The sequence below is a fragment of the Mustela nivalis genome (genome assembly GCF_964662115.1).
Source record: "Mustela nivalis genome assembly, chromosome: 3".
NCBI lineage: Eukaryota > Metazoa > Chordata > Mammalia > Carnivora > Mustelidae > Mustela > Mustela nivalis.
In genome coordinates, this window is record NC_139022.1 from 157,010,378 (window position 1) to 157,037,386 (window position 27,009).

Below are 27,009 nucleotides of genomic sequence, written 5' to 3' on the forward strand. Positions count from 1 at the left end.
TTACAATTTTCTTAATAACATTCTATTTTCTGTAGCTTACTTTATCGTAGGGATACAACATATCATATGTGTGCAAAATATGTTAGTGGACTGTTGATAAGGCCTCTGGTCAAACTAGGTCATTCATAGTTAAGTTTTGGGGCAGTAAGAAGTTATCGGTAGCTTTTTGCGGAGATCAGTGCCCCTAACCTCTGAACCCTGTTTAAGGGTCAACTATGATTGAGGACTTCCGGTGTTTGTAACTGCAGCGAACAGCACTGAGGGTGGGAGAGAAGTGAAGGATCAGACAGCCCTCCCTGCTTACAGGTGCTTGTGTTGCGTTCTTTCTGCCTATAACCTGCAACTAGATGGTAGGTACACATTCCAGGTGGAACTGAGGTGAGGCAATCAATAAGAAAACTGAATTTCACAATCTTGAACTCAATTAATTAAGTGACCCATAGAAAAAATGAAACCTTCCACCTACCTTCTACTCCCCACCCCTCTTGTGATTTCAGATTCAGTTCATCACTAATAAGCCTGGTTAGCCTCTTGGGCTGTTTTTATTTGGCTAAATTTTCTAGATACTTGATTTCCTTATGAACAGACTATAATTAGAAGTATAAACTATCGGAGTAATATTAGTCTGTGGTGTATTTTATATGAATAGGTACATGGCTAAAAAAATTGCTTTACATCAAAATGAGCTTTCGTTGTTTCTCTTTTTCTTTCTTTCTTTTTCTTTTCTTTTCTTTTTTTTTTTTTTAGTGTGAATGAAGTATTAACATTCACCCTTAAGTACCAAGAATTAGTATACTTATGAAAGGAATAAAAGGACTAGGGGTGTATGTGAATTGTTTCTGGAGAAGAAAGCTCTCTAGTGACTTTGTTAGTTCTATAAGTTATGTTCTAAAAATGATTGAGTAGATAATACTTCAATCCTCATTTTTTATAGGATTGTAAATAGAGTGTCAGATAAACTATGTGGACATTGTATTTACGCATCTGTATGCATTTTATGGATCCAAACTTAGGTTGAAAGAAGCAGATAGAAGAGGTCACATTGCAAGTGTAACAAATAGGAAAAGTCACAAAATGCAGAACTAATTTGAAGAAAATAAATGATTGATAGTGCAATCATTGTGCAAATAGCTAAGGAGAAACTTGGGAAGCAAAGGGCATCAGGACAAAGGAAGGTATTAAATAAGAGTGGGAGTGGTGGGTTAGTGTCAGTATGGTAGACACTCCTATAGGAGAAATAAATGGTTGGAATGCACAATTTCAATGAGGACCATAAAGTGTTCCCTGTGAATACATTTGTAACATGCATCCAGAATGGAAAATGAATATCATAGGAAATGTTTACTTTAACGTTTTCTTGTAACATAGTTACAAAATAATGAAGTCCTTTAAAGTTAGATATTTGGCTATTGCAAATAACTTGACCATTGACAGTATGTACCAGTTAGTTAACACTATGGATATTTACAGTTCCTCTAGTAGGTAGTACAGTAACACATAAAATCAAATCTCCAAGGGATGGATTCATAAGTTAAATTTGAATTACAACCTTAGATAGAAACAGACTTTTCTTTAGTTTAACCACAAGGTAACCAAACCAGCTGTAGTTTTCTGTTGGCCATCAATCTATTTAAAACTAGCTTTCTGGGGCACCTGAGTGGCTCAGTTGGTTGAGCATCTGCCTTTGGCTTAGGTCATGATCCCTGGGTCCTGGCATTGAGCCCCACATCAGGCTCCCCGCTCAGCCGGGAGCCTGCTTCTCCCTCTCCCTCCCATCTTGTGTCTCTTCCACTATCTTGGTCTCTCTCTCAAATAAATAAAATCTTAAAAAAAAAAAAGCAGCTTCCCATCATAAGACCTGGTGTAACTAGAAAATCCTCCAAAGAGAATGAATCCAAATAGAAACACAAACATATTTTAAAGCTTCTTCAGTGTCTTTGGCATATAATTTGCATAATAATGACATCTGAAGTAAGTCAGCACATGTTTAGTAATAATGAAGTAAATTATGCATCAAGTACCCATATGTGGAACAGCAAAAATCAATAGGGTATCAAACTAATAGAGTCTACATAGATGCGTTTGCTGTTCTCTATATGTATAAGCCTTTGTCATCGTGGTTGGTTAATGGTAGGTATAAATGCCTTCATTAAAAGCCCTGAGTAATCTGCCTGTGATTTATGTTTGCTGTTCTGCTGTCTAGTTTAATGTAATGCTTCTGATGCTAATTGCAGCTTCGTAGCACTATTTGGCGATCAGAAGTTCTTGCTTTTTTGTCAAAATGCAGATCTGTTCCTCTTTGGATGCTCCAACCAGCTCATTCCACTCCCTCTGTGTATCAGAGGTCAGAGGGGGTGCCAGTGGCTGTGCAGTGGAGGTGAACATTTCTCTCAGAGCTTTGAAGTGCCTGAAAAGACCGTAGTTTAATATTTGTTGTGTTTTATGTAGTTGGAGCAGAAAGGAAATACCACTAATGTACAAATAGTACACATGAGGCACATTATCCAGGTTCACTCCCTTATGCCTCCACCACTCTGAGAACGGTATTGTCATTTTATAGGAACTAGAGTACGTACAATGGTAGAAAACAGTATGCTTCATACTTACCAATGGTATGAAGATAAATGAGAAACTACTTGCAAAATTCTTGGAAGAGTGACATTGGAAAAGACTTGATTAACAAAGATTTAAATAAGTTGTGTCTTATGTGAGAAACCATATTCTTTGCCTTACAGTAGGTGTCGTGGAAAATTATAAACAGGCCCTTTGAAATACAAGTTTTTTGGTGCAATCAACATTGTAAAACATCCTGTAAGGTCACTAGCTCATCTATACTATTTGAGTTAAAGAGAAAGAGTTTTTGAGCTTCTGATGTCTTGCTACCTTGTTCCATTTGACAATGACTGAGTCACGTGCCTGCTTACTACTTGTTCCTCCCTCCACCTCTACCATCCCCGGAAGGAGACCACCTGATTATGTGGAAAAGCTGCACTGTGTACTTTCCACTTGGGAAGAACTGCATAGAAACCATAGCTAGGCCATTAACCAGCAGAGCGTCTTCTGACAAATAACGTAGATTTTGGAACTTCTCCTTATCAACCGTGAAATGGCTATAAAATGTAATACACACAGTTGTAAAGAAAAATGAATGAGATAATATGCCTAACAAATCTTGGAAGCCAATAGGAATACTGTGGCTGGTCCTTTAATATTGCCTCCCTTCCCCTTCTGTAAGCACATTAAACAAAATACTTTTATGTTTGATTAAAAAAAAAAATCTGGTGAATTCTTTTTTTTTTTTTTTTCAAAGATTATTTATTTATTTATTTGACAGAGATCACAGGTAGGCAGAGAGGCAGTCAGAGAGAGAGGAAGGGAAGCAGGCTCCCTGCTGAGCAGAGAGCCCAATGTGGGGCTTGATCCCAGGACCCTGGGATCACAACTCAAGCCAAAGGCAGAGGCTTTAATGCACTGAGCCTCCCAGGCTCCCCTGTCTGGTGAATTCTTATCTACATATCATCTGTCATCAATGTCTGACCACCAAACATGGCTATAGTAATCCTCGACACTGGAAGATATCAGCTCTTACCCTGTGGGAGACAACTTACACATAACACACGTGATCCATACAGTGGGCAGTCTCAGCTGTAACTTTTCCTTTTCCTGGGAAATTCAAATGTCAGTGTTATTAAATCAAGCCAGTAAATACCAAAAGAATATTCTTATCCTGAAATAGTTAAATGCTCATTTTTTTTTGTCAATTGATGTCTGCTGTACAGATCTGTTAACATGTATGATAGATAGCCTGATATTAAATTAACCTTGTCTTTATTGATCACTGAATCATTTCCATCACTTCCTATACCATAATTATCTTTTCACTTTCTGTTACAAAAGTTGATGGCAAAGGAAAGCAAAACATTAAATCATTTGTTTTTCATTATAGTTAATACTTTTAAAACTCTCATATCAAAGTTCAAATTGTTTTCTCTGAGTACTTAAGAATGGAAATATATTTAATAACTAATAGTTCATTAATCTCACTCAGTAATATTGAAATAACAAACTGACATTTTTTATTATAAATTATCCTCTGTTAAAAGCTGTTGTTTGATAATATATTTCCTTCTCCCTGTGAAACTAGCTATTTAACAGCCATTAGGTTTGTTTTTGTTTGTTTTCGGTGTGATTCCAAATGACTAACTTCAGGCATTTTAACTCCTCTGCTGATCTCAACCTCCTGAATTCAATCACTGTAAACTTCCCCAAAATGTTAGGGTTGACACTGATCAGCATATCAACTCGAGAGTTAAATGTTTCTCCCTTCTTTCATCCAAGAGACATTTCTGGCTACATGAGATGTCCCTAATGAAACACTTATTACTTCTTCAAAGATCCATACTTATTTTCTAAGGCTTAATTATCTTTATCATTTACCCTAGGATTTTTAAAAATTCATTAAAAAAAAGTAATCCATGAAGGTGTGTAGCTAAGGAAGTATATCTGCACCACTGTTCATCCCAGAACAAGTCTGTTTTCTTTCTTTCTTTCTTTTTTTTTTTTAAGATCTTATTTATTTGATAGAGAGATCACAAGTAGGCAGAGAGGCAGGCAGAGAGAGAAGAGGAAGCAGGCTCCCCACCGAGCAGAGAGCCTGACTTGGGACTCAATTCCAGGATCCTAGGATCATGACCTGAGCTGAAGGCAGAGTCTTAACCCACTGTACCACCCAGGTGCCCCATCTGTCTTTTCTAAAAGCATTTGATCTCACAACATAGAACTTTTTTGGTGAGGGTTTAGGTGAATATAACTGGCAATATGCCATCAAAGTGACATCAAATGGTATACTATTTAGCAAGGAATAATAGCCTTGTTTTCTTGAGTTATTTTGTTCATTTTGTTTTGATTTCCTAGGAGATTGCATGTTACAAAGTATGCAAACTATGTGTTCTAGGTTTTAGAGAGAAATTACCCATAGCCCTTATAATTTGTTAACAAATTAGAAGATACTTCTTTCCCATTGTTTTATCTTGGACAAAAAATATCCCCCAGAGTTTTGTAACATAGTCAGATTTCTTCAAGTGTGCTCTTAATGTAACTGTAATATTTACCCTGATCTACACATAACCATGGGTTTTTCAAAGAAACATCGATTGGTATCTGTAAGGTGGCAGTCTCTGTTCTAAACACTTGGGGTACTATTGCAAACATTAAGAGAGCTCCCTTTTCTCCCTGTGCAGCTTACTCCATAGGAGAAGACAAATTATTGAAATGGAAAATTAAACACATAATAATTTCAGACAGTGGCAAATGACATAAATACAATTAAACAGGTGATATGATAGAAATTGCAGGTGGATAGTTCCTTAGAGTGATCAGAGTGATCAAGAAAGTTTCTTTAAAGGAAGCATTATTGGAATTGAATCGTGAAAGAGGATGACACTAAGAATTTTGTGGAGAAGTCTTAGAAGAAACAGCAAGTGTAACACTCTTTTTAGAACAAATTTGGCGTGTTGAAGGGAAAAAAAATTATCAGTGTATCTGGGGATTAAGATAGGCAGAGAGAGAGGAGGGAGGGAGACATTGGTGGAAAAGGCAAGTTCCATCACAAAGTTTTGAGGTCTGTTGAGAGCCTAATGGGAGGGGCAGCTGGGTGGCGCAGTTGGTTGGGAAACAGACTCTTGGTTTTAGGTCGTGGTTTTATGGGTCATGGGATTGGGCCCCATGTGGGGCTCCCCACTCAGCAGAGAGTCTGTTTGGGGTATCTCTTCCTCTGCCCCTACCCCTTACTCATGCATGCATTCTCTCTGTCTGTGTTATCTGTCATTGTCTCTCTTGCTCTAAAATGAGTAAAAAACCTTAAGGAAAAAAAAAAAAGCCAATGGGAAGCTATTGGGTGGGAATTGCAGGGAGCAATCATGTGATTAAAAAATTTTAAATCACTCTGACTGGTTAGTGGGAAGAAATTTGGAGTGACAAGGCAAAAACACGGAGAACATTGCAGTTGCGCAGATTGGAAATTATTAAAGGTATTGAAGAATGAATTCAATAAAGATGGGAAGACATCTGCAGGCAAACCTTCAGAGAAATGGTACGAAGAAGTATAACAGAGACTGAAAGGAAATGTAGGGTTAAGAAAGAAAAATCTACCTTTGCTTAAAATAACAAACACTAGAAGAGGTTATCGTTGTATGCCAATGTGTATATTCCAGCTGGTAGAAATAAATTGATGTGGGAGAGAGAAGGGAAGACACGAAGTTGAGATTTACTCAACTCTCGAACAAATCCTTGTCTTGACAGGTGTGGGAACACTTCTTTCATTTTAAACAAGAGAGGAAAGAAACAGTGCGGGTGAATGAACACAGTTCATGGTGATTGTCGTTAATGGCACATGGAATGGTTGACATTTGGAGACAGGCTCCCGATCCAGGGTTGCACATGTCTACTGAAGGGAAAGACAGTCTCAACAAGTCACTTGCTATGCTATGTCCCTCTGCCAGGGATATCCTAACAGTAAAACAGAGTTGAAGTTTCCATAGCCAATCATTTGGAGACAGGCTGCTGCAGACGTACCAGATGATTTTGTCTTCAAGGGTTATTTTATAAATTCATTGCTGGCAGTATCTGAGTGATCTGGGATGCATTACTCTATCTTCTCAGCTAATCTGTGCCCTGTGGTTAGTATTCACCTAACTAGCTCAGAGTCCTGGTATGGTAATTCACCTACCCCAAGCATGGCAAGTTAACAGTACAACTTTTAAGTATCCATTCTGAAATAAATAACAGAGAAAGGTAACAAGAAGGACAAATGCATATTTCTTCATGACTATCTTCTAAATCCACAATCAGGGCCAAAATCAATTTAACTGAGACACTATTAGCAGGAAGTACGTATGAATAGTTGGGAGGGTTAGGCTTCCTTAATTACTCCAGCCTCTCCATTCTCTTACCCATGTTACAATTTACTGAAAGCCTATTAATTATAAGGCATCAGAAATTTCAGATTCTTCAGTTTGCTAGGGTTCATGATATTCTGATCATGCTCCTCAGCCAAAAGCTACTGGCAGAGAAGGCACTGAGCTGTGACAGAATGCCATCTATGAGCTTTCAGACTGGACAGATTTTCCTATTCATAATCTTACTCTAGACCCCATAAGCAAATAAGCCATTCTTTTTTTTTTTTTTTTAATTTTATTTATTTGACAGAGATCACAAGCAGAGAGGCAGGCAGGCAGAGAGAGAGGAAGGAATGCAGGTTCCCCATTGAGCAGAGATCCTGATGTGGGGCTCGATGCCAGGACCCTGGGATCATGACCTGAGCTGAGGGCAGAGGCTTTAACCCACTGAGCCACCTAGTTGCCCCTGCAAATAAGCCATTCTTTATGCTGACATTTCCAAACCCTATAACATCTGTCATGGAAAACACATGATCTGGATTAGGTACAGCCTCTAGAAGTAACCTTCATTTCCAAAAATGTTTTTGATTAGGTAAGCAAACCAGAAGATGGTGACTATACCAGATGAAGAAAGTGAAGTTGAGAAATTATAATCAGGATGATCGTTATAGTTGACCTTTGAACAACACAAGGTTAGGGACACCTAACCTGCACTCCCATGCAGTCAAATATGTATGAATGCCTCTTGATTCCTCAGAAATTTAACTGCTAGCAGTCTACTGTTGATAAGAAACCTTACTGATAATATAAATAGTTGATTAACACACATTTTTTGTAATATGTATTATAGACTGTATCCTTGCCATAAAGTAAAGAAAATGTTAAGAAAAATAGAAGGAAGAGAAAATACAGTCACAGTACAATACTGTATTTATTGAAGAAAAAAAATCCATTTATGAGCAGATCTATGCTGTTCAAACTCATGTTGTCATGGGGCAGCTCTAATTCTAGTTTTCCTGGGATTGTATTGGTCTCTGTATGTTCTTACAGAATAGTTAATAATAACAGTTGGGCTTATATTCAAAAGAACCATATTTTAGGATACAGTACATAGTCTAAGTAGCTTTTCCCATTTCATATAGTTAATAGATGGCAGAATGGGCTTCAAGCTCAGATCTAGCGTTCATTGTTCTACAACTCAATAAATATGCATCCTAGCTCACTTTAATTTAACCTTGCCACAAATTCTGTAACTATAAGATAAAAGGGTTAAGATATATTAATTTCAATATCAATTTCTCTTTTAGACCATCACCATTTCTATATATTTGCCATATTAGCAAAATATAAATTGAACTAACTTCAGTCATTTTACTTATTGAGAATTTTTTCCTAGGAAAATTGATCTCTGATAGTTAATTTTTAAATGGATGATCTCTCAGTGGATACTTGTTTTATAGTTAGCTTTGAATTCATTGTCAGTACTGTAAGACTGAGTATGTAGCTATATGTTTCAGTTCAGATTTAATAGGAAAAAATAAAAAATATATTCACAATTTTATCAAGTACTTATTATAGGCCAAACTGGTATTCTATTTGGGGGAATTAATGATTCCTAATTTGTCCCTAATAACTATCATCAATTTTCCATTTGTCTCTAAGGTAAATATTCGGGTGAGGCTTTATTTCTAAGGGTGTACAACTCACTTGTTAGCTTATCTAATTTATGAGCAAGAGCATAAATCTGTAGTCTTATGTGTCAAAATATGATTTTTGAATTCTACTTTTCAAATCATCAAAAGAACAAACAAATTCAAACTCAATATACGGAAGTAACTAGAACTTTTACAATAATGAATGATTGGGCTGAAGTTAGTATCACACCTCTTAAACACATAATTAAAGTGTGATATCTTATCTGACACAATTAGCTTTCTGCATTTCAGTTTATCCTAATTAACTTGGTTGAGTTTGACAGGTATCAGCATCTCTTGTCTTTGTGCCCTTGTTATATTCTGGCACATTAAATTTAGTCTTAAAACATAAAAAAATATGCCACCATGTCCTTGGTAAACTCAAGCCTCTCTGGAGCACTGAAATGACAGTCACAATCTCCTTCATTAAGAAGAAGAGACTTAGAGGATAAAAATATGGAAACTTAACCAATTTTTTATTGAATATTTTTGCATTAACAATCTATTCAGTAACTTCCAAGAAAATGTTTTCCTGATGTTTTCAGTATAATGATATAGTTTATCTTCATGATCATGCAAGATAAAAGGGAGAAAAAGTACAGTGACAAAACCCATTTCTGTGCATTTTTGGTGTGTGTAGAGAATGACTACAATAGCTTAAAATTGAAAAAATTCTTCAGTTTTACTGTTTCATATGATTATGCTAAATTATTAAATTAAATTTTTTTTTCAAATTTTAAGTACTTTTTATATGCAGTGAACAATTTTTTTGTCAGCGATAATGGAAATTATTCAAAGATACCACTGAGTAGAAGCACCTCTAAAAGTTGATCAAGCTCTATTATTATTTGTCTGAAAAATTTTCACACAATTTTAGTGAAAATTTTCATAAAGCATTGAGTCCCAGTAAGAATAACTGATGAGAACAATTGAAGCTCTTTATCAAGTGTGCTTGCCAATATGGTATCCTATATGTTTTTTTCTTTTCCTTTCTTCAATTAACTACATTTTTTGTGCATCCAATCAAAATCTAAACATTAAAAAAATATAATTTTCACAGTTTGGGGGCTTTTGCAAAGTGCCAGATTCCAGAACTCCTAAAATAATCTTGAGAAAGTAGTTTGCTACTTTTTAATTTTTTTTTTATAAACATATATTTTTATCCCCAGGGGTACAGGTCTGTGAAACACCAGGTTTACACACTTCACAGCACTCACCAAATCACATACCCTCCCCAATGTCCATAACCCCACCCCCTTCTCCCAAACCCCCTCCCCCCAGCAACCCTCAGTTTGTTTTGTGAGATTAAGAGTCACTTATGGTTTGTCTCCCTCCCAATCCCATCTTGTTTCATTTATTCTTCTTCTACCCACTTAAGCCTCCATGTTGCATCACCACTTCCTCATATCAGGGAGATCATATGATAGTTGTCTTTCTCTGCTTGACTTATTTCGCTAAGCATGATGCACTCTAGTTCCATCCATGTTGTTGCAAATGGCAAGATTTCATTTCTTTTGATGGCTGCATAGTATTCCATTGTGTATATATACCACATCTTCTTGATCCATTCATCTGTTGATGGACATCTAGGTTCTTTCCATAGTTTGGCTATTGTGGACATTGCTGCTATAAACATTCGGGTGCATGTGCCCCTTTGGATCACTACATTTGTATCTTTAGGGTAAATACCCAATAGTGCAATTGCTGGGTCATAGGGAAGTTCTATTTTCAACATTTTGAGGAACCTCCATGTTGCTTTCCAGAGTGGCTGCACCAGCTTGCATTCCCACCAACAGTGTAGGAGAGTTCCCCTTTCTCCACATCCTCGCCAGCATCTGTCATTTCCTGACTTGTTGATTTTAGCCATTCTGACTGGTGTGAGGTGATATCTCATTGTGGTTTTGATTTGTATTTCCCTGATGCCGAGTGATATGGAGCACTTTTTCATGTGTCTGTTCGCCATCTGGATGTCTTCTTTGCAGAAATGTCTGTTCATGTCCTCTGCCCATTTCTTGATTGGATTATTTGTTCTTTGGGTGTTGAGTTTGCTAAGTTCTTTATAGATTCTGGACACTAGTCCTTTATCTGATATGTCGTTTGCAAATATCTTCTCCCATTCTGTCAGTTGTCTTTTGATTTTGTTAACTGTTTCCTTTGCTGTGCAAAAGCTTTTGATCTTGATGAAATCCCAATAGTTCATTTTTGCCCTTGCTTCCCTTGCCTTTTGCGTTGTTCCTAGGAAGATGTTGCTGTGGCAGAGGTCGAAGAGGTTGCTGCCCGTGTTCTCCTCAAGGATTTTGATGGATTCCTTTCGTACATTGAGGTCCTTCATCCATTTTGAGTCTATTTTTGTGTGTGGTGTAAGGAAATGGTCCAATTTCATTTTTCTGCATGTGGCTGTCCAATTTTCCCAGCACCATTTATTGAAGAGGCTGTCTTTTTTCCATTGGACATTCTTTCCTGCTTTGTCAAAGATTAGTTGGCCATAGAGTTGAGGGTCTATTTCTGGGCTCTCTATTCTGTTCCATTGATCTATGTGTCTGTTTTTGTGCCAGTACCATGCTGTCTTGATGATGACAGCTTTGTAATAGAGCTTGAAGTCCGGAATTGTGATGCCACCAACGTTGGCTTTCTTTTTCAATATCCCTTTGGCTATTCGAGGTCTTTTCTGGTTCCATATAAATTTTAGCATTATTTGTTCCATTTCTTTGAAAAAGATGGATGGTACTTTGATAGGAATTGCATTAAATGTGTAGATTGCTTTAGGTAGCATAGACATTTTCACAATGTTTATTCTTCCAATCCAGGAGCATGGAACATTTTTCCATTTCTTTGTGTCTTCCTCAATTTCTTTCATGAGTACTTTATAGTTTTCTGAGTATAGATTCTGTGTCTCTTTGGTTAGGTTTATTCCTAGGTATCTTATGGTTTTGGATGCAATTGTAAATGGGATTGACTCCTTAATTTCTCTTTCTTCTGTCTTGCTGTTGGTGTAGAGAAATGCAACTGATTTCTGTGCATTGATTTTATATCCTGACACTTTACTGAATTCCTGTATAAGTTCTAGCAGTTTTGGAGTGGAGTCTTTTGGGTTTTCCACATATAGTATCATATCATCTGTGAAGAGTGATAATTTGACTTCTTCTTTGCCGATTTGGATGCCTTTAATTTCCTTTTGTTGTCTGATTGCTGAGGCTAGGACCTCTAGTACTATGTTGAATAGCAGTGGTGATAATGGACATCCCTGCCGTGTTCCTGACCTTAGCGGAAAAGCTTTCAGTTTTTCTCCATTGAGAATGATATTTGCGGTGGGTTTTTCATAGATGGCTTTGATGATATTGAGGTATGTGCCCTCTATCCCTATACTTTGAAGGGTTTTGATCAGGAAGGGATGCTGTACTTTGTCAAATGCTTTTTCAGCATCTATTGAGAGTATCATATGGTTCTTGTTCTTTCTTTTATTGATGTGTTGTATCACATTGACTGATTTGCGGATGTTGAACCAACCTTGCAGCCCTGGAATAAATCCCACTTGGTCGTGGTGAATAATCTTTTTAATGTACTGTTGAATCCTATTGGCTAGTATTTTGTTGAGTATTTTCGCATCTGTGTTCATCAAGGATATCAGTCTATAGCTCTCTTTTTTGGTGGGATCCTTGCCCAGCAGGAGAAAAGAAATCATAAAGATCAGAGCAGAAATCAATGAAATAGAAACCAAAAAAACAATAGAACAAATCAACGAAACTAGGAGCTGGTTCTTTGAAAGAATTAATAAAATTGATAAACCCCTGGCACGACTTATCAAAAAGAAAAGAGAAAGGACCCAAATAAATAAAATCATGAATGAAAGAGGAGAGATCACAACTAACACCAAAGAAATACAAACTATTATAAGAACATACTATGAGCAACTCTACGGCAATAAATTTGACAATCTGGAAGAAATGGATGCATTCCTAGAGACATATAAACTACCACAACTGAACCGGAAAGAAATAGAAAGCCTGAACAGACCCATAACCAGTAAGGAGATTGAAACAGTCATTAAAAATCTCCAAACAAACAAAAGCCCAGGGCCAGACGGCTTCCCGGGGGAATTCTACCAAACATTTAAAGAAGAACTAATTCCTATTCTCCTGAAACTGTTCCAAAAAATAGAAATGGAAGGAAAACTTCCAAACTCATTTTATGAGGCCAGCATCACCTTGATCCCAAAGCTACTTTTTAATTTTTGATGCTACCTCTGTGGGTGCTACATTTTCAGAATATCTACTAAATGAAAAAAAAAAAGAATATCTACTAAATGGATGAGGTCATGATCATCATCAGTGACTCCATCACTGATGAAATTAAGATGATAAAATTTTCTAAGGATTAGACTTGTGGTCTTCAAAATGTTCCCTGCTTATTAATTAATTTTAGAAACACAGCTGCTGTGGATCGGGGAACTTTTTACTTAATTTCTAGAGATTATGTATATTGACAACATTGATGTTTGAAACTTATAATAATTTTATTTGTGGCTTAACTCATATGAGTAAAACTATTCACTCCTTGATCTAAATGTGACAGTGCTTAAGAAATGCATGTACTGGGCACCTGGGTGGTTCAGTGGGTTAAGTCTCTGCCTTCGGCTCAGGACATGATCTCAGGGAGATGGAGTCCCACATCGGGCTCTCTGCTCAGCAGGGAGCCTGCTTCCTCCTCTCTCTCTGCCTGCCTCTCTGCCTACTTGTGATTTCTCTCTGTCAAATAAATAAATAAAATCTTAAAAAAAAAAAAAAGAAATGCATGTACTTCTTTTCAATTTAATTCTATTACCTGGCTCATGAAAATTTAATTTGGAAAAATTCCCAATAAGTTTTTCTACTTGGGAAGGAAAAAATAATGTATTGTTTTATGCGGATGTCTTATTTCAGAAATGACAAGTAAGTTTAGATAGCTGTTGAGCTATCTAATAACCTAGATATTTTGAATTGCCCTGACAAAAAATTTGTTGATTCATATAACTATAAAATATCTTGAATTCTAAATTTGTTATAAGAATATTAATGTATACTGCAGAGGATTAGCTTTACTTTCCAGAACATAAAATGATCATTTTTCTAGACATTGATCATTATTCTCAACTAAATATCTCCATTTAAAGATTTTATTTATTTTATTATGAGAGAAAAGAGAGCATGGGGAGGGACAGAGGGAGAGAGGAAGAATCTCAGGCAGAAGCTGCACCAAGCTAAGAGCCCAACATGGGGCTGGATCCCATAACCTTAAGATCTTGACCTGAGCCAAAAGTGACAATCTACTGAGCTACCCAGGTGCCCCCAAATAGCTGCTCTTAAACACTTAGTTCTGCTTAGTTTTTATTCCAAAAATAGTTTATTTTATGAGCCTAGCAAAAAAAAGGAAGTAAATTAAAACGGCAATTACAAATTCTGGCTCAGAACATGGACCTTTTGGGACTCATAGATTCCCAGTGGCATAGTCACTTTGGAAAACAGATTGGAAGTTTCTTAAAAAGCTACCTTCATATAATCCAGCTATACCATTCACAGGTTATCTACCTAAAGAAGTGAAAGCTATTTTCATGTAAAAACCTGTGTATGACTGTTTATAGCTAATGTTAACCCTGAAGACCCAAACTGAAGACAGTACACACATCCTTCATCTGGTATGTGGATGAACTGTGGTATAAAGGTATAATCTTAGAGTGGACATACTACCCAATAATGAAGAAAAGGAGCTGCTGATAGCTGACAGTGTGTGAAGGCATGGATGAAACTCCGATGCAAAAAAACCTTACTCAGAAGCTTACATGCTCCATAATTCCATTCATAGGACATTCTAGAAAAAGCAAATGTATATAGATAAGAAACTCCTGAGTGGTGGCCTATGGGAAGATGTGGCAGAAGACAATGACTACAAAATGAGGGAATTTTTTGGGTAATGGATATCTTCTGTATCTTGGATATGATAATAATTTTATGGTTGCATATGATTTCACAACATGAATCTGTACATCAAAGAAAGTGAATTTTACTACATATAAATTATAGCTCAGAAAACTCTATATATTCAAATTATATATCATATATATGAATAATTATATCTTATATATGTTTAATTATATATGATTTAATCATGAATTATCATCCTCCTTTAATTCCATATTATTTGCCTTATAGGAAAGGTTTCTATTGTTTTCAGAAAGTTGCCAAATAAATAACTATTTTGTAAGAATTACTGGTAATTATTTTTCAACAGTATCATTAAGAGACTATTTCAATTACTACCAAAGTTAACTTTTGAATGATTACAAAAAAATGTTGGAAATAAGTGGCATATTTTATTACATTATATTAACAAAACAAGCAAATTTTCCCTATAGAACAAGAACAAGGGAAAATAACTTTCTTGTGTGGGAACAAGAATCTGCAATTTACTAACAATGCCAGTTACCATCGTAAAAGCTTGTTTTATTTTTAGATTATTATTTTAAAAATGAAGCATAAAGACATTTTCCTAAAAGGAAGACAAAAATGGAAATTATGCTCACACTACTCAATGTCATTCATTTCATTAGACTTTGTTTTGTATTCATTAAAATAACTGACTTTTCCTAGACTTGGGTATATTATATGTGGCGGCTTTGTCTCTTTTTTAAATAGTTTTGTTTGAAGTGATTTCATTTCTGTGAAAGAAGGAGAAAGCAGAGATAATTACAGCAATATGCTTTACAAGCTCATGGGGTTTCAACTTTTCCATAGTTACTTCTTGAATTAGTTCTATTATAAAAATAAAACCCTTCACAGCTCATTGTCACTAGTGTTACAGCCTTAAAATGAATCACTTCTCATCTTGTCTTCTTAATATTTGACAAGGTGCAACTATTTTTTTAAAGCTTTTCAGATCAAACTTTAAAATATCCTCTTAAAAAAAGAAAAGAAACCTTTCTCAGAAGAAAGGTAAGAAACTGGACAAGTGAAAATGAATTGAATTACTAGCTTCATAAGAAAAATTTTGATGATTAATCAATTTATTTTTATGTCTGATTATCCTAGTTATCTCAATGAATCAAGCAGAATAATTCCTAATGAATAATCTATTACTTTTGAAAACTTATAAATTTTAAATTAACAAGTACATACTGGTTTTCAATATGGAGCATATCAGAATACCTAAAGTATGAGAAATGTTTCCAGAGTTCAAAAGGTAATAGGTATAATATAATAATTATTTTATTATTAGATTGTGGGCTAAATATCACATCTTTTTAAAAGAAGAGTTGATTTTTTTGCCTGGCTTGTTAATAACCACGTCTTTCCTCTCCTTTAAAACTTGAGAACTGTGGCGCCTGGGTGGCTCAGTAGGTTAAAGCCTCTGCCTTCAGGTCAGGTCATGATCTCAGAGTCCTGGGATTGAGCCCCACATCAGGCTCTCTGCTCTGCAGGGAGCCTGCTTCCTCCTCTCTTTCTGCCTGCCTCTCTGCCTACTTGTGATCTCTGTCTGTCAAATGAATAAATATAATCTTAAAAAAAAATAAAATAAATAAATAAAACTTGAGAACTGTTTTTAATTTAAAAAAAGGCATAATCAATAATTGCAGGTTATTTTCTCTCAAGGCCCAGGCAGAAGATAGGAGACAGAGGGATTACTTACTATGGGGTTATCCACTTTGTCTTAGGGATACACGTTTATTAAGGCATAACTGTTTTCGTACCTAGATCTTACTGATGAGTAAAACTTTAATTTTTGATCCTTGATTCATATTTGTTATCTAAATTCTAAATCCTAGGAGTAGCTTAGTCCCCATTATGTAAGGAAACAGTTAAGATTCCAAGAGGAAAGTTTCTAAGGTCTAAATCAGCTTCATTTAGTTTTCAATTCTAATCCAGAAGATCTGATGGTCAAAAGTAGAACTTTAGGAAATATCTAAAATAACACTGAAAAGAGTGCAGATCTTAACATTGAGAGAACTGACTCCACAGTTCACTCAACAATAATGTAGACTTAGAGAATTTATTGAATTTTCGAGATCCTCAGTCTCTTCAGGTCGAAAACAGAAAACTAATGCCTATAATACAGCTCATGTTAAAAATGGAATGAGATATGGATTATAAAATGCCTGCTCAGCAGTGGCTGCTACATACATGCTCATTAGTCAGCCAACAATTATTAGTCTCACATTTATATTAAACCATGATTTCTTTCAATGACCCAGCATTCCTGAGAAGAATGTTCACTTACGTAATCATTTATGGTCCTGGCATTTCTCATGGCTTCTGCTTACTTAATATTGAGGATATCATTATCAGTCATTGATTATTTTTTATCAATGAATTTATGATCTTTTATTCTAGTAACATAATTATCATATAGATCAAAAAGATCTTATTGCTGGCAATATTTGTGTTTAAAGCAAATAATTTCTTTTTTTTTTTTTTTAAGATTTTTTTTATTTATTTGACAGAGAGGAAGAGATCACAGTAGTAGGCAGATAGGCAAGCAGAGAGAGAGGGGGAAACAGGCTCCCCCGCTGAGCAGAGAGTCCGATGCGGGGCTGGATCCTAGGACTCTGAGATCATAACCTGATCCGAAGGCAGAGATTTAACCCACTGAACCACCCAGGTATCCCAAAGCAAATAATTTTGTTCATGATCTTGTCCATTTCAATCATATTTGAAATTTCTTTCCAGCAGCTCTAGTCAGTCAAATAATCTGTGAACCCCTTAATGATTCAGTGTACCAGATATGTAGCTGTTCAGATGCTCCAAGAGGTAACTGCGCCCAGAGTTCAGTCCTCTCCCCACAAGCAATTGACTGGTATAGGATTTTGAAAATCTAGCTCCCCTCCCCGCCCCCGACTGGAGAACAGAATGAACTCTGCAGTGTTTTTCATGATCCTCATCCCCCAGTGAAGCCAGCACTTCACCTGACTGGACTGGCTTCTTCTCCCTTCTTCACCTGCTTTCCTCCAGTCCTTTACCAGATTTTTCTTGGCTTGTCTTAGGAAGTCCCTTCTATTGGAAGACTTGTCTCAGATTCTGCTCCAGGGAAACTTAGCCACTATTCGTGGTATTAAAATACTATGGTCTAACACATGTTTATAGGGAAATGTTTTTTCTAAATTATAAACCATAGGGGCTCCTGGGTGGCTCAGTGGGTTAAAGCCTCTGCCTTCGGCGCAGGTTGTGATCCCAGGGTCTAGGACTGAGACCCACATGGGGTTCTCTGCTCAGTGGGGAGCCTGCTTCCCCCTCTCTCTCTGCCTGCCTCTCTGCCTACTAGTGATCTCTGTCAAATAAATAAATAAAATCTTAAAAAAATTATAAGTCATAACCAAACCATTCTAAGATATATCTTCCTGCAAAGTCTTAGTGACTCCACATCTATCTACCAAAAAATGTGAGCAGAGTATTTTTTAAAGATTTTTTTTTTAATTTGAGAGAGAGAAAGAGAGAGAGAATGAGAAGGAACAGGAGTGGGGAGGGAGGAGGAGAGGGAGAAGGAGACTCCATGCTGAGCAGGACCCTGAGATCATGACCTGAGCCAAAGGCAGATCCTTAACCACTTAAGGCTCCTAGCTACCCCTGAGCAGGATATTTATAAACATTGTTTATAAATGCGTTCTTAGTATAGATAATGTAATTTTACTTCACAAAGAAATATCTCATTATTAGCCACTGGCAAAGGCAACACAAATTATATATACCTCACAATTACACATTTATACGACTAATTTAACCTGGACTAAAAGTTCCTGAAGGCCTTATTTATATTTATTTACTTACTGTCTTTACAAATCTGTAGGTCCACCTTCTTTTTTTTTAAATTCTTTCCTGTTACATTTTTTTGCCTGTATGGTATAAATATTCATTGTATGTGCACTAGATCAAAAACAGTAACATAAGGATTTGTGTGAGTAGGTTCATTCACAAATATAAGAATATTTTCTTTTTAATAAAAGAAATTTTGAATATTAAAATGTAAACAAATTTATCCACACAAATTTTAAATTACTTTCTGCATTTTCATATTTCATAAAGTATTTCTATATAATGGAACAAAAACATAAACTGTTAAATGTTCAAAACAAAACTCCTGTTTCACGGAAATTCTATCATTTTTCATATGTCTTTCAGTACACAATTCAAAAAGAATAAATTGAAATATATCTGAACATATATTGGTGCATATCTCATATAGGACCTTAGTAAACCTGTTGCTTAAAGCTCAGAATTCTATGGATGCCTTATTAATTTTTTCTATTTTAATAATAAATCTAATATTTTATCAAGACCCTTCCTGAATTCACCTATCTTCAATTTTCAGATTAAAAATAGTGGAAAAAATATCGCTATTTAAATCAAGTAAACTTTGTGACTTCAACCACCCATTTTAAGTATACTTAAACAACATTTTAAATTATTTTTATGGTGAGTTCTGGTATGGAATTGTAGGTTTGTGTTGCTAATTCTTTTTGAAAGAGTAAGAAGCTAACATTCTGTGTAATGAAGAAATTTACACAGATCGCCCAAGTGACAAATGGTGGAAGGTGATCCAGAATGTAGGCAGTCAAATGACTGGAAATTTCATGTTTATTTCCATTCATGCTGCCCATATCATGGGAAATAAATAAGAAGGTACTAATATTAATGTGCAGCTCTATTATATGTAAAGGATAATGTAGTTTTCAAAGTGCAAGAAAATTGCAGGGAATCTCACAGATAATTAGAATGAAGTAAATGAGGTCCTAGGTGGTCTAAGGGGAACATGGCATTAACTCTGGCTTTAAAGGATGAGTTGAATTCAGAAGTCAAGAAACAGTATGAACTTACACAAACTTTTTATTAGACATTTTAATTGGTTTTATGTTTTTTTTTTTTTTTAGATTTTATTTATTTATTTGACAGAGAGAGAGATCACAAGTAGGCAGAGAGGCAGGCAGAGAGAGAGGGGGAAGCAGGTTCCCTGCTGAGCAGAGAGCCCGATGTGGGGCTCAATCCCAGGACCCTGAGATCACGACCTGAGCCAAAGGCAGAGGCTTTAACCCTGGGCCTCCCAGGCACCCCAGTTTTATGTATTTTTAAAATCTGAATGTCCCTTTGGTTATTATTTCCAACTTCAGATATATGTGCTAGATACTCTCATATGCCCAAAGATATAGTAAGTATGATAATTACAATCCTAATGTATAAAAATATAAAGTCTGGGGCACTTTATATTTGGGTAGCTCAGTGGGTTAAGCCTCTGCCTTCAGCTCAGGTCGTGATCCCAGGGTCCCGGGATCAAGCTCCGCATCAGGCTCCCTGCTTGGTGGGAAGCCTGCTTTTCCCTCTCCCTCTGCTTGTTTCACTATCTCGCTGTATGTCTCTCTGTCAAATAAATAAATAAAATCTTAAAAAAAAAATATTAAGTCTGAAACTATATAAATGATCATCCAGAAAAGAATGGATAAAGTTGTAACTGTATAATGGGACAAACAGAGATACAGTTTGAAATAAGAGGACATACATATGTGAGACATTATTGAAAAGATTCTTACTGAACAATATGCATTGTTTGATCCTATGTATGTAAAAAGAAGCACATTAAGTCAATATATCTTTTCCTGTACAGGTTACTAAAAATGCATTTTCAAAACTGGAAGGAATATATCATAATCTGGTGGTGTTAGTTCTAGAGGGGAGTAGAGTTACTGTGGGACAGTACAGGTTGGCATTGGGGCAATAACAACTAATGTGCTTTTTAAGTTTTCTTTAAAGATTTTATTTATTTGAGAGACAGCAAGAGAGAGAGCACAAGCTGGGGGAAGGGCAGAGAAGAAAGGAGAAGCATGCCCCTCACTGATCAGGGAGCCCAAGACATGGCATGATCCCAGGAACCCAGGATCATGACCTGAGCCCAAGGCAGATGCTTAACTGGCTGAGAAACCCAGGTGCCCCTACACTTTTTAAGTTCTTATTTTTGACAATTTTCAGTGATTAAATTTTTGTTCATTACATGTACTCAAATATTATTTAAGTATTAAAATATTATATAGTGATCTAGAGGAATAGGTCCCTTGCACAGATAGTTTTCCTACTATCATTCAGAAAGCAAAGAACTAACCCTCCCCCCACCATCACTAGTACAAAAGTATATGAAACAATTGTCAATCCTTATCACCTCTCTACAGTTGATCTAGATACACTCAGGAGACTTCAGGCAATTCTGAGTTATAATACGTTGTACAATAAATTGTAAGGAGACTGGACACTAGTGTCTTATTACCTATCATTTTTATAAAATGGGATAGTCTGAGAAGAGTAATCATTTTTCGATCTTCATTTGTGTAATTGTATATTATCATTTGAATTCCCACTCTATATCAGTATGCTCTTCATTATCTGTTGAATTATCTAACCTCTCTTCCTTCCCTCTCAACATAGTTTTACTTTGTTCTCTGAAATCACTTTGGCGATATTCATTAAATATTTTGGAGTCTGGCTCATATCCTTCAGCCTCTTAAAGATCCTGACACAATCCAAGGTAAATTTTAAAATTCATCAAGATTTCTAACAATTTAGCTTAAAAATTTAGGATATTACCCAATTCAAAAAAAGAAAAGGAAAGGAGTGGTAAATATTGTAAAGGAAGATCTTATCTAAATGATCATCTATGTAGGAAGTCCAAGAGAGTCAACTAAGTAATTATAAATAAATCAGATAATATAACAGTAGGACCACTGTTTACATTGTGTGCAAAAATAAATAGCTTTTTGGTAATCCTTTCTGGCATATGACACCAAAAGCACAGGCATCAGAAGAAAAAAATAGGTAAATCAGACTTCATCAAAATTAAATAACAACAACAAAAACATGCTATCAAGAGAATAAAAATGCAACCCACAGAATGAAAGAAAATATTTCAAATAATATAAGATAGAATATTGATATATAAAATATATAAAGAACTATGACTCAGCAAAAACAAATAATCCAAGCAAAAGTGAGCAAAGGACCTAAATAGACCTTCCTCCAACGAAGATAGACAGATAGTCAACCAGCACATGAAAGATTCTCAACATTTCACTGGTAATTAGAAACATGCAAATCAAAACCACAATGAGATGGCTATTACCACTTTGTATTCATTAGAATGGCTATTGTAAAAAAAGAAAAGAGAAAACATGTTGTAGAGGATGTGAAGTAATTGGAAAACTGTGCATTGCTGATAGGAATGTAGAATGGGGGCAGTTGCTGTGCAGAATGGTATGGTGAGTCCTCAAACGAAACAAAACAAAAACTGAATTACCATATAATCAGATGATCCAACAATTCCACTTCTGGGGCTATTCCCAAAAGAATTAAAATCAGAGACTTGAATAGATGTTGTACACTCATGTTCATATTAGTAGTATATACATTAGACCAAATGTGGAAACAACCCAAGTATCCAGTGATGGATGAACAGATAAACAAAATGTACTGTTTAACAATGGAATATTATTTGAAGGGAATTCTGGGGGCACCTGGGTGGCTCAGTTAGTTAACCACCTGACTCTTGATTTCAACTCAGGTCATCATCTCAGGATCCTGAGAGATTGAGCCCTGCACCTGGCTCTGTGCTCAGTGTGGAGACTGGTTGAAATTCTCTTCCTTTGCCCCTGTCCCTCCCCCTGCTTGCATTCTTGCTCTCTCTCAAAATAAATCAAATCTTTTTTTTAATTTAAATTCAATTTAATTTACATATACTATGTCATTAGCTTCAGAGATAGAACACAGTGATTTATCAGTTGCATACAACACCCAGTGCTCATTGCGGTCACGCGCCCTCTTTAATGTCCATCACCCGGTAACTTCACCCCTTCACACCCATCCCCTCCAGCAACCCTGTTTGTTCCCTACAGTTAAGAGTTTCTTACAGTTTTCCTCTTTTATTTTTCCTTCCCTTCTCCTATGTTCATTTGTTTTGTTTCTAAATTCCACATATGAGTGAAATAAAATATTTTAAAATCTTTAAAAAAATAAGGAAATTCTTTTTTTTTTTTTTTTAAAGATTTTATTTATTTATTTGACAGAGAGAAATTACAAGTACACTGAGAGGCAGGCAGAGAGAGAGAAGGAAGCAGGCTCCCTGCTGAGCAGAGAGCCCGATGTGGGACTCGATCCCAGGACCCTGAGATCATGACCTGAGCTGAAGGCAGCGGCTTAACCCACTGAGCCACCCAGGCGCCCCAAAAAATAAGGAAATTCTGATACGTGCTACAATGTGGATAAACCTTGACATAATGTTAAGTGAGATGAGCCAGTCACAGGACTGATATTGTATAATACCACTTATACAAGATTCCTAAGATAATCGAAATCGTAGAGTCAGAAAGTAGAATGGTGGTTGTCAGGGGCAAGGGGAGAGAAAAATGGCTTACCCACTGTTTAACAGACACAGAATTTCATTTGCGGAAGATGAAACTAAAAATGAAGATGGTGAGGGTTGAACAATAATGTGAATGTATTTAGTGTAACAAAAACGTACTACTGGTGTATTACATTGGCTGGAGAATGGGTGTGTAAAGGGGTACCTCTCGATGGGATGGAGGCCCCCAATGTGGGGTAATGATCCAGTGGAAGCCGGTGGCATTGGAGGTAAAAGAATCTGCTTGAGACAAAACAAAGAAAGTAAAAGTTTATGGAATCCACTGCCAGGGAGCAGGAGGCAGGACAGCAGAGTAGAGAAGGTCTGCCCTGAGGTAGGAGGTGAGGCTGCTTTTAGAGGGGGGCAATGAGGAGGTACGGCAACAAAGGGAATCTTCCCTTTCTTGGTAACTGTTTCTGGTTGTAAGTAGCCCACGCATCAGTTAGGGCCTATGCATATTTTGAGGTGGGTCCCCAGATGGGCCTAAATTCAGTCAACGGTTCACTGTGGGTCCTTTTTCATTCCACTGCTCAAGCCTGTTTGGCTAAAAGCATCCTCTACAGAGAGTATTATAAAGAATTCCTCCCATGTTCCTGTTTGGATGGATGTACAAATTTTCCTCGCTGTTTTTGTGGTATCAAAACTTTCGAATAACCTGACTTACTAGGGTGAGTTTGTTATATTCCCTACTGTAAACTTGGCAGCACCTCACCTGTCTTTCAAAGTCACCTTTCCATTTGTAAGGAGAAGCTTCCTCTTTTCCTTTCCTTTAAGATCTAGGATTCTGTTTTTGCCAAATGGAGTGATTCTGGAAATGTCTGGAAGGCAGAGGGAGGCAGAGTCCTTTAGTCTCACAAGTTGGCTGTAACCAGATGCCCGGGGAAACGAGAGATGTAGAGCCATTTCTTGGTGAGTGCCTGAGAGCCACCTGTTGTGCTGTAGCCACCTGGGAACGGACTGAAAACTCTCACAGAGCATCTTGAACACAGCGGTAGCTCCCGCATCAGTGCCACAGGCTGGGATTCCCTGTGGCTCCTCCAAAACCTACCAGCCTGACTTCTCCGGCTTCCCATGACATCCCATGCTGTTACGCTAGATCTTTCTATTAAAACTCTGTATCTGGATTACAGAATGCTTCTGTCTCACTGACTGAATATAGATTGATGTAATTAGAAATGCAGTTAAATTATGGTATGCATGAGATACCCTACAGTACTTAAAAAATACGAAGTAGCCCAATGAATTCTAATTAAGAAAAAAATAATAAAGTCATAGGGAAACACAAACAGTGCTGTCCCACTTAAGGCTGTATTCAAAGAATTGTTAACAGTAGTCATCTCTAGGGAGAAAATTGGAGGGCTGGGTAAGATGAAGGGAGACATTCACATTTTTCTCTGAAACTTCTGCATCTCTTGCATCCTTTTGGTAAAAATCCTAATGATACCCTTGAAATTAGAAATAACACTAAGAAGAATACCCAGAAAGGCTAAAAGACACCTGACCCTTCATAAATTCCAAAGACTGTTGTCTTGTACACAATTACTTCTGATGGTTATGTCCAGGACTGCTCCTTGGATTTTATTATTGCTTATATATTATAAATATTATACACAAATGCACATGTACAATCACTTGCTTGCATACATACACACACACACACCACACACACATACCCCTCCAGTAGAAAATGTATACCTCACAAAAGCATTCTCCTACATTCCTAACTTTCCATTTTGGCATTGACATTAACCCACATTTCAGTATCACAGAGACCTATTGCAAATTTCTTCAAATTTTCTTCAATCCATCAGCCTACCTGTTCAGTTGTCTGCTTCTTTTTATTTATTTCAACTTTACCAAGAGAACCCTAACTCCCTTAGATACTTATTTTTCCTTCCTATCTTTCTGTGGAAATTCAAGCCCCAAATCACTATTTCAATCTGATTCCTCCACTCTTAGACGAGTAAAAATGCATTCTGTTGAAGAATATAATCCAACTCTCAGGCTGTTGTTATTTGAAGCTAATGAACTACAACCACAGCTGTTCTCTCAATGTACACTCACTATTTTCATTTTCTATAGTCCTCTCTTTTTCATTCCTGTCCAATATAATCTAAACTTCTTTTCTCATGTAAGATTTGGTATGAAACTTTCTTATTTCATAAATGTCTGTCATTCATTCTCTGAAAAATAAAAATGTGGCCACCGAATGAGTTTCTTATATTCACCTACTTGCCAAAAATAGATTTATAACAATTCAAAATTCCTGTCCTGAAATATCAGAGAGTGATTCTTTCCTGCTACATTAGTATGACCTCTCCATTCTGCTTGGTTTTCCTCAGTACTTGCTCTATAGCTTTCTTTTTTCCATATATATTTCCCTTAAGCATATTCTGACTGTTCCCATTACAGGAAGTTTGACTTTAGGCACTCTTTTAAATAATCTCTGATGGATCCATTGCCTTTTACTGAAACTTCTCAAAGAATACTAATTGTTTTCTCTACTCCCTTACTGCTAAGGGTTAGCATTCTTATTACATCTAAGAATAATAATGATTGTAATAAGTAGTAGTTATTGAGTGCTGATTATATTCTAGGAATCTTTTCAGCCCATTAAATATTTAAAAATTTCAAATCTTCCAACAGCCCTAAGAGGTAAGTACTATTGTAATTTTAAGATTTGAAAACTGAGCTATTGAAATTTAGATAACTTGCCCAAGGTCACACAATCAATAAGTGACAAAATAGTATTTTAAGCCAAACTGGTTGACTCCAGAATCCAGCTTTTTTTTTTTTTTAAAGGATTTTACTTATTTATTAGAGAGCACATGCATGAGAGAAAGAGAGAGCATGTACAGGAGAAGAGAGAAAAGCAGATTCCCCACTGGGCAGGGAGCCCAACATAGGGCTTAATCCCAGGACTGGGATCATCATCTAAGCCAAAGACAGATGCTTACCTGACTTAGCCACCCAGGCACCCCCAGAATCCAGCATCTTGATCATTATGTGGCACTACCTCTCAGCTGCACACATTAGCGAAATAATTTGCTTCTTTAAACAGGGAGGAGATTTTGTTTGGTTGATTACGTACAGGAATGGGTGATATTCTATTATTCTAAACTTTGCGTATGTGTAAATATTTTTACATATGATAAAATTTTAAAAATAACTTCATCACAGTGGTCAATTTAGGGATCATTCCTAAGATTCTAACTGGTTCTCTTGCCTTTGGTTTATATCTTATCTAAATAGAAACTTATTAAAAATTTCCACAAAGGTTATGAAAGGATTATGAAACTCTCATTTTATTTTTCTAAGAGTAACATTACTCCTAGAGCTTTAACATTTTTTCCAATCAGTGCAATTTATAAGGTTTGAGACTTTCTGGAATCATGTCTCAGTGGACATCATTAGGATGAACATTGGCCCTCAGCAAAATACCACATGCTATAGAAGTTTCTAGGTGGAAGACATTTGAATACAATTCTAAACAATTTCTAGGCACTTTTACCTGTGCCTTTATAGAATGATAGAAAGCTTTATCATCTAAAGGTAAGACTCTTCCACAGACTAACCAGGCATTTAGTGTCTGTTGACAAAAACACATGGCAGATATCGAGTGACTTTCAGCAAATGGCCAGGCATTCTGAAGGACGTTAGTATTTTCTACAGAGAAACACAAATGTGGATGAATGTTGAAATCCAATTAGAATTCCATTTTGCCTCATTTGGCTAAACAGATACAACCTATTTATGGACATACATGAATTAACCACAGTAAAGAGGATTCCTAATCAGGAATTTTAAGCTTTTGGTTTTCTGTCAACCATCTTGTAAGGAGTGTTCTGTGACCTTAGCAGGATCTGCTTGAGGAAAAAATGGCAATAATATGCATTCCATACTCTAAGGGGAATGATTATATGCCAGTATCAGATGCCTTAGGCAATATTTGCACATTTTCTTCAAGTTCCACCATGATAATATTATTCAAGAGAGAAGTGCCACTTTGATTTGCCAGTAAA

General features: G+C 36.3%; 1 long non-coding RNA gene across 1 annotated transcript in view; it reads left to right on the top strand.

The window, feature by feature from the left end:
* Nucleotides 1–268: 268 nt before the first annotated feature.
* Nucleotides 269–27,009, top strand: part of LOC309861521 — a 91,236-nt gene continuing 64,495 nt past the window's right edge. The window contains exon 1 of the long non-coding RNA XR_014309976.1: nt 269–350. This is a non-coding gene — a long non-coding RNA (uncharacterized lncRNA). The remainder of the gene's footprint in view (nt 351–27,009) is intronic.